The sequence below is a fragment of the Cornus florida genome, unplaced genomic scaffold (genome assembly GCF_030987335.1).
Source record: "Cornus florida cultivar Cherokee Brave unplaced genomic scaffold, ASM3098733v1 CherokeeBrave_3.0.0_Hap2_Chr11, whole genome shotgun sequence".
NCBI lineage: Eukaryota > Viridiplantae > Streptophyta > Magnoliopsida > Cornales > Cornaceae > Cornus > Cornus florida.
In genome coordinates this window covers 33,840,618-33,849,759 of record NW_026775581.1, presented here as the reverse complement: position 1 = coordinate 33,849,759, position 9,142 = coordinate 33,840,618, and the positions used below count along the sequence as shown (strand labels likewise).

The 9,142-nt window shown below is 35.7% G+C and overlaps 1 non-coding gene across 1 annotated transcript; it reads left to right on the top strand.

The window, feature by feature from the left end:
• The first annotated feature begins 326 nt into the window (after positions 1 to 326).
• LOC132287489 (small nucleolar RNA R71) lies at positions 327 to 432 on the top strand. Its single transcript, XR_009473040.1, has one exon. It is a non-coding gene; the product is annotated as a small nucleolar RNA R71 (small nucleolar RNA).
• Positions 433 to 9,142: the final 8,710 nt, after the last annotated feature.

The following is a 9,142-nucleotide window of genomic DNA, read 5'->3' as shown; positions in this document are numbered from 1 at the left end:
TCTCAGATGATTGTCCCAGCATAAGGTAAGTGTCAGTAAAATGATTGGGATTAACACAGATTGAACAAACCTCATTTGGCAAGGCAGTTTGTGGATTAACAACAGGAGTGAAGACATATGATAAGATTTGATTGAACCTATAATTCAAGGCTTCTATTTGAGTGGCTAACTCATGTTGCACTGAGTTCTCACTTAGGGCCTCAAACAGTTCTTAAGCGTCAGCCGGACTCTTACGCAGAAAAGCTCCATTACTAGATGCATCTACCATATTTCTATAAGAATCTGTAAGACTACCATAGAAAATCTGTATTAAGTGCCATTAAGCAATATCATGGTGTGGACACTTTCTTAGAAGATCATTATATCTCTTCCATGCATCATGGAGCTATTCTCCCGGGATTTGGGAAAATGCCATGATTTCTCTTCTCATTTGTGTGGTTTTACCCACAGTGTAGTATTTTTTCAAGAACTCCTATTGCAATATGTCCCATGTAGATATGGAATTTGTTGGAAGGGACTGCAACTAAATTCTTGCTTTGTTCTTAAGAGAGAATTGGAAAAGACGCATTCTGAATGAATCATTGGTAAGAGTGGTCAACTTGGTAGTTGAACACAATTCCAAAAACACATCCAAGTGCTTATAAGGATCCTTTGTTGCATACCCATGGAAGGTAGGAAGCATTTGGATCATAGCAGGCTTGATTTCAAAATGGGTTGCATCAGTGTCCGAAAAAACAAAGCACGAAGGGGAAGTATATGTGGTAGGAATAAAATGATCCCTCAATTGTGGTTGTGGTGGAGGTACAGGTGGATCCCGTTCTCCATTACCATTACATTATTACCTGATGCATTACGTTGTTATTCAAATGCTTTTTAAGTTTTCTTAATTGACTCAAAGTTCTCTCTATTTCAGGATCATGCGAGTTAACATGCACTGGTTCCACTAATCCTAACAGTAACAAAAAGAATGTATTCCAAGTAATAGAAAAATAGTAAAAACTCACAAAAGGTTTAATAAACCGAAGCTTGTTATCCCTTAAGCGTCTTTGTCCTCACTGCTAATTTGAACCTGAAAAGAAAAAGAATTAAGGTGAGATATCAGAAAGTCCGAAGACTGGTAAACCAACATAAACTAATTAAAAACTAAATTAAAACTAGTCTCCCTGGCAACGACGGCAAAAATTGATCGTGTCTAATTTTACCACTCGCAATAGGACAATTCCATGTAGAATAGTGCTATAGGAGAGATGTCGAACCCATAGGGAGATGAGATTATTTTAGTCTTTAATTTCATTTTATGGTTTACAGGTAACTTGGTTGGAAAGTTTGTTGGTTGTCACAATTAAAAACAAACTAAAATTAAACTGCAATATTAAACTAAATAATCAGAAAGAGAAAATCTTAGGGCTTTGACTTCACCACAATCATTATACTATGGTCAATTGAATCAACTCTGGGAATATAGCCAATTATGTTTTCAAATGAATTGAACTCAATAACATTCGTTCAATTTGAATTTTAAAGAAAGATGTTTTACAAAATTAGTTAATTATAACTTATTTGTGGTTAGCAAGGACTATCCACCTACCTACTCTAATTACTCTAACTACTTTGTAAACAATCCACATTTCCTAAGCATAGACTATGAAGATATTCTTTTGTTAAAAACATTAGAGTACCATTATATGACCTCTATTCTTAGGTTAGGAATAGACAATAAACCATTACATCTAAGACAAATGAATAACAGTTTACAATCTATTACAACATGAAAACCAATTGAGTTGTCTCAATTGCTCATAGTCATATGATCAAGAAAATATTATATATTAAAATAAGATCCCAGAGTTAAAACAATTAAACCATAATATTGGATGGGGTTACATCAGTGCCCTAAGAGAGGAATTAGCTACTCATGACGATGTCAGATGTCATCTGTGTTGGAGTTGTCTCCATCGTCACGGACGGCACTTCTCTTCTCAGGATCTTCACTTTCAAGGTTATAGGAACCCTAAAAGCCACTACGCTACCAGCCTTTTGAATAACACCGTAAAAAGAACTTGAAATTTTCGACCTCTTCTATCAAGGCTTACGCCTTCTTTTATAGAAGAAAATAAGGATCTGGTGGGCTTTTAGGTCTTCTGGCCCATCTGGGATGAGATACGGCTGATAAAGAGAGCAATCTTGTACTTTAAATCTGACATGTCATGGAAGGCTCAAGCTTTTAGGAACAGAGGCTCGAGCTTTAGGGTTCAAGCTCGAGCTTTAGGAACAAGGCTCGAGCTTGTCTGGATTGATGCTTGAGCTTCAAGAATTGGTGCTCGATCTTCACTTTGACACTTTGCTAATTTTTTTCAACTATTTTCTGAAGTGTCTTTTTCTTTAACACTTAGAATATTTTTGGGATTGAAATCTCTTAACATTGCTCGATCCAAACTTTATGGGCTCGAGCACTAAGTACCAGGCTCGAGCATTTGGGACTCTAGGCTCGAGCTTTAATGAATGGTGCTCGATCCTGAAGGTGAGGCACGAGACTTGGGAGCATAGCCTTTCAATTAAAATCAACTCTTCAACTTCTGATGCCTCATGCTCGAGCTTGAGGGTCAAGGCTCAAGCACCCTTAAGTAAGGCTCGAGCACCCTAAGTCAGGGCTCGAGCACCAAGGTACAACGCTCGAGCTTTAATGCCTTGTTGACTTTTCTTCTTTTCTTTGTTGTGATGCTCGATCCTCAATACTTGGGCTCGAGCTCTGGGGCTTTAATTTCTTTAAACTTCACCATTTAAGCTCTCAGCTTGCTCTGAATGACCGGAAATGACTCTGTAAGCTTCGATATCATCATAAAGACCCAATTCGAATCATTTCTCTGCAAAAGTACCTGTAAACACACATTAAACATAAGTTAGTCTAACTATAAATAGAAGTATCACTTTAGGCCTTAACATACGTATGTTTAGGGGCTCGACTATACATATATTCAACGCTCATCATCCATGATTAGCTATAATTTTGATCTTTTGAGGACTATATTGCCCCTGAATTTAAAAATTGCTTGACTTGAGAGTCCAATACTCCTTGTATGCCTCGTGGATTCCATTTAGGAGTAAATTTTTCGAAAGATTGATATCTTGCTTGCACTTGTGGTCCACATCATCTTGATTTTGTGATTGTTTTAAGATTCACTCTAGGATTCTACACTAGCATAGGTGCACACTAGCATTCATTTGTGGGGTACATGCTTTGTTGATTATTGATTTGGTTATATCCCAATTGAGCTAGTAATGCATTGAAAGCTTTCATTCTTGATAAAGGTGGATAATAAACCCTTTTCACTAAGTAGCCGAGATTCTAGCCTCATCAGGCACTGAATTTCTCGTGCCGAAAGGTGGAGGGCCCAAACTCTAGGTTAATAACTTGGATAAAAAAAAAAAAAGTTGCAAAAGCAAATAAAAAAAAAAGTGAGGACTTCTCCCAAAAGGTGAGAAGTGGGAAATGATTAGATGGAGGTAGTGTTGATTTGTAGCCTAGTCGATTTAAGCTTATAAGTCCTTAGGGGTGTTTAAACACCTAATGCCCTAAAGCTGTCCGATTTAGGAGTCATTAACCTAACGCTCGACCTCATGGATCACTAGAAAGCTTAATAGATCAACACATTGCATTATGCTTCCATCTTTGATCCTTAGGATTAAAAAAAAAAAAAAAAAAAAAAAAAAACTGAGTGGAAAGAATAAGCGCACCTAGTTGAATAAAGCTTTAATAAAAGGTCCACTCTTTGTCTTGATGATCGGTACAAGATTTGTGTGCTAGTTTGAGGGTAAGGATGTGATAATTTCTTTAGTTGGCTTAAACAGCAACTATTCGATGATGATTCACTTAAAAAGGATTCTAGAGTTGTTTTGATTTGAATGATCATTGTCTTGATGTGTGGAGGACCATACTTGCTTGCTTGATGTTGAGATTTTAGGAGATTGCTTGGAAATGGTTGAAAAATGGCATACTTGAGGTAGTTTTCTCCCAATGCTTGTTTGGAATATTGGTGCCTCTTTTGTGAGAATGAGAGTAATGTTTGTGGGTATCTGTGACGGCCCAAGTTTTTCAACACGGTGCGTCAGTGATGACCCGAAAGTTGACCCGATAACGGATTTGAAATGCGGAAGTGAAAGATAAACCAAAGTCTTTAGAGATATAGATCATCCTCAAGACACTAATATGACCTTCTATGAAGTCACGAAACTCAAAGGAATAACCGGAAGCGAAATCTAGAATAAAAGGGTCGTATGGTACCCTGTAGCACCAATGACAACCAAGGGAATAAGATTTAGTTCAAACTAGACTATGTGTGACATAAAATGGCTTAAACATGATAAACAAGGTCCTATGGGATCAAACAAATGGAGTTAATCTATCTAGGCAATAACCAAACAAAACCCACAAGGCAGCATCATTTCGGTCGATCGAAGTGAGCCAAGAAAAGAAAGGAAATGAGCTTTCATTTCGGTCGACCAAAATGACAAACTGGTCGACCGGTTTGTGGCTCAGAATGGAAAAGGGCAACTGGAATTGGACTTTACTATTCAATTAAAATTCAAAATATGTGCCGGTCGACTGAAACAAGCCACCGGCCGATCGAAACAGGTCGGAAATGTGAAGAATGAACCTGCTATGCACCAAAACTGAAAGAGACTTTAAATCTCATTTGAATCCCCCATAGCATGATCAATTTAAATAATATGCTACTATGTAATGATGTGAACATACACACAAGTGTAATATGGCATTTTAAACATGCTACAATGGCTCATGGCCTTATTACAATTCATTTACAGAATTTGACATGCCAAGCCTCCAAAGTTAGAAAAATTACATTTCATAGGCAAAACTCAAACATGTTAACACTTGCATGGGAACCAGAATGCATTTAAAGAAACCTCAAATCTACAAATCACCCAAGACAAATGCAAATCTCTAGATCTTGAATCCTGTACCTGAAAATAACCCTGGTAACTTTGGGGTGAGTAACATAAGGTTACTCGAAGGAAATGAGCATGCATAGACCTAACGTTTTACAAGTTTGTATAATTTAGTCATTGTGGTTCATTCCACCTAGCGTCTATGTCAAAGATGAGACTCAGGGAGTATCTTAAGCCATGTTAGATCATTTCTAGCATAAATCACATCATCCATGCAATTTCAACAATATAAAAGCATGCTATACAAAACAACAAGATATAGATTCTCAAGGCCATCAACTTGAAATCTAAAATGTGAAAGCAACTATAGTGGGTCATGCCACCTAACGTTTATGTTGCAAATGAATCTATAGGATCATTCCTAAGTTACATTTGAACAATATAGCATAGATGTACTTAACAACATCAAAATTTACAATGATTCATTAAAATCATAAAGCATAAATATACTTAACAATATTAAAAACATGCGATGATTCCTTACAAATCATAACGCATAAATGTACTTAACAACTTTAAAAACATGCGATGATTCCTTACAAATCATAATGCATAAATGTACTTAACAACATGAAAAACATGCAATGATTCCTTACAAATCACAATGCATAAATGTACTTAACAACATTAAATCGCCAATAACCAAAACCACAAGTCACAATTAAATATTGGTTGTCAACTTGGAATTGAATGCGAAATCAAGTAGTGAGAGACTTGGACATCAAATCTTGGATAAAGCCAAGAACTACGGTTATTCTAGGCATTAACCCGCTGGGAATACCACCCTAGTGAGCACTATAAAATAGGGAGAACTCATACCTCCCGTACTAGAGCCAAACTCTAGCCATATCTCAGTAATAATGTCCCAAGTAACTCTAAAATAAATAAGTTAACAACTTATATACGAATTTAAATAGTACACGAAACTACTATCATGTACAAGTAGGTTGTAACCACATAATACATGCTCTAAATCCACAACTACTATAGGATGACAATGTTGAATCTTCAGAGTGCGATTCGTTACACACTATAACAACATTACATGTCGAATCTTCAGTGTGCGATTCGTTACACGCTATAACAATATAATTCAATATTGAAAACATAAACTGAAGAATCTAATACAAGTCTAAAATCATGATTTAAACATATAACTAATGTCAAACACATGATTAAATCATTAACACAATAGAAACGGAAATTAATTAAATAAACTAATTAATTTCTCAAAGTTTCAAATCTCAATCAAATGATCCCTAATTAACACATGTAAAACAACATAGCATGGTAATTGCATATACCAATTCAAAAACTTAATTAGGCTATTGGAACAATAAAATAGAATTTAATTAAATTATGATAATCAAATCCCTAATTTCTAAAATAACATCAAATGGTCCCAAATTAATATATGCTAGTATGCAAGTCCTAGTCATCATAATATCAAGTTAAAAACTTAATTTAGCCAATGGACCCATTAAATAGATTTTAATTAATTCTTTTAATTAAAATCTCTAGATTTTTAAAATTATTCAAATGCTCTCAAATTAAAGTATGTTAAAGAAAATGCAAAGACTTAATTTAAAAGCATATCACAAGTTAATTTCATGCAAGGTATGTCCATGAGAATTAAACTTTCACAAAAGAAAATTATTAAATAAAAGTTGCAATACTTTATCAAATAATTCCAATTTAATATATGTTGACAAATATATCAAAATATAATTTATCATCATGCCATAATTTAATTCTAAGCTATATACATCATTGTAAATTAAATCTTATACAAAGAAATAAATATTATTAATTTTCTAGATTTGATATAAGGCATGCAAACAAGTTGTATAATCATGGAAACACTCAATACAACACATACATAATCCTAAAACACCCCCTACCTCAATTTAAGATGAAAATCTCAAAAGCGACCAAAATGAAACCGTTTCGAATTTGACGATACTTCGAGGTTTCGTCGGGGACAACATGGTGAACAAGAACCCCAAGGAAGCCCCTTCAAAATCACAACTTGACTTCAAACCCGAACTCAAGAAATGGCCAAAATGGGATTCCAATCGGTGGAATTGAAGGCCTTGCTAAGGCAAACATAAAACACTAAGGCACTACGGCGTTTCACTGAGGAGAAGAAGCTCAAAAGAGGAGAGAGAAGGTGGCAGCCCTTGGCTTCCATGGAATCTGGCCAAGAAAGGGGAGAGAGAGAGTGAAATATGATTTTTCAATTAAAGGCCCTCTATTTATAGAAAACTCAAAAAGTGTCTCGAACGGGCCCCGCCGGGTCTAGAAAAGTGGAATTTGAGCAGACGCACTCAAATGGCAAAACTACTTGAATAAGAAAGATATGCCCCGAACAAGTTTGGTGGCAACCGAGGCCAAAAACCCTGAAACTGGAGACCAGAAGGAAATTCTAAGAGTACATGACTCGACAAAAAGTGAAAATGAATCCCGTACAAGGATTCAGGCTCAAAATAAGGCATTTAGTAATAACTTTCATTAATTGCTTAATGTCCCCTCCAAAAAGTGATAACTGCACCAATAACCCAGAATGAAAATATCTTCTAAAAATATTTTCTTAAAAACCCCTAAAATAAAATATCTTTAAAAGATATTTACGAAAAACACCCCAAGAAAAGAAAATGTTTCTGAAGAACTGTGCATCTATGCCCCTATGGACACCGGAGCAACCAGAGTACTTTTCTGCAAAAGTTAAGATACGTATTTCGTGGAAACCACTTAGAATGAAGATACATGAAGTCAAAAACCAACTCTGAACACAAAAAGTGAGGTTATGCCAACAAAGTGACAAACGGGGAAAAGACAAAATAGGGAAAAGGACGAAAAGTGAATAGTGTCCAAAAAGTGAAAATGTGAAAATGACGCGGTCCTTTAAGGAAGTTGTCAATCTCAAGAAAAGAGTCTCGGAAACCATTCCCAAGCACTCGAGATGACACTAAGTGACGAGAAACCAAACTGAGAAATGAAAAGATCAACAGAAAAAAAAAATATCCATGAAAATCTAAGAAAAGGGAAAAGAAGGAAAATGATCGGGTCATTATAGTATCATTTCTGGAAACCCTTATGAGACTTTACTCATCCATTAGGGGTAACCTAGGGGTTTAAAAGGCTTGTTGCATGTGCTAAATACAATCGTGTTCCTTACGAAAGTGGCGTTATCCATTATTGCTTTCTAATTCATAGTTGTGTAGTTGTTTATTTCTTTATTTCTTTTGTAGTTCATTGATTAGGACTAGCAATATTTAAGTTTGGGGGTGTGATAAGCACTGAAAAGTGCGCATTTAAACCCCTTAAGCTTGAACGTTCTGGGACCTTATTCTATCTTATTTTTCCTTTTTAGTCTAATTTCATGTTATTTCCCTTTTTAGGCACTTATCCTTAAAATAAGTCAATTCAGCTGAATTAGAGCATAAAGATGCAATCTCAAGCTCAGTGGAAGAAAGGAGCAAAGTGGAAGCAAAGTGGTGAAAAAAAACGTTCTTCGATTGATATAACTCAAGCTCTGATCGATCTCTCAGTGATCGATCCGACCATGCTATGATGGATCGAGCCTTTTGTCCTTATCCTCAGCAAAATATCTTCTTTGATCAATCCAACATTTCCTTCAATCAATCGAACCCCTTTGACCTCACCTACCACTTTTGTCCTATTGCTAAAAATATCTTAGCTTTGTCATTATCCAAAAAGTACGCCGCCATGGTTCAGGTAAGGACCCAGTTAACGATTTGGACCCCCGAGTTTGGGTCATTACAAATTTGGTATTAGAACAATGGTTCAAAAACCATTAGGACGATGGGTAGAGGCCTACCTAGGGTTGTGTGGATGAGTTATTTGTATTGTGTATGTGTTTATGTGTTAAAGTGCTTAATTGTTTGAAAAGTATGCTTATCCACTTATTTGCTTATGTGACTAAATGGTTTTGAAGGACATGCTTGCTTGCTAAGTGTTCATATGCTTACGTGTTTAAATGCTAAAATGTGTCACATGGCCATGTATGCGAAATATTTTTGTGATAATGATTGAAAACATGTTAATTTTGATATGATGACAAGTACGAGGAGTATGGTAGTGGCAAGTGGTAGGCACAGTTTGTGCAGTTTTATTTTAAATGATAATGTGACAAGTAGTGAGTACGGTATGT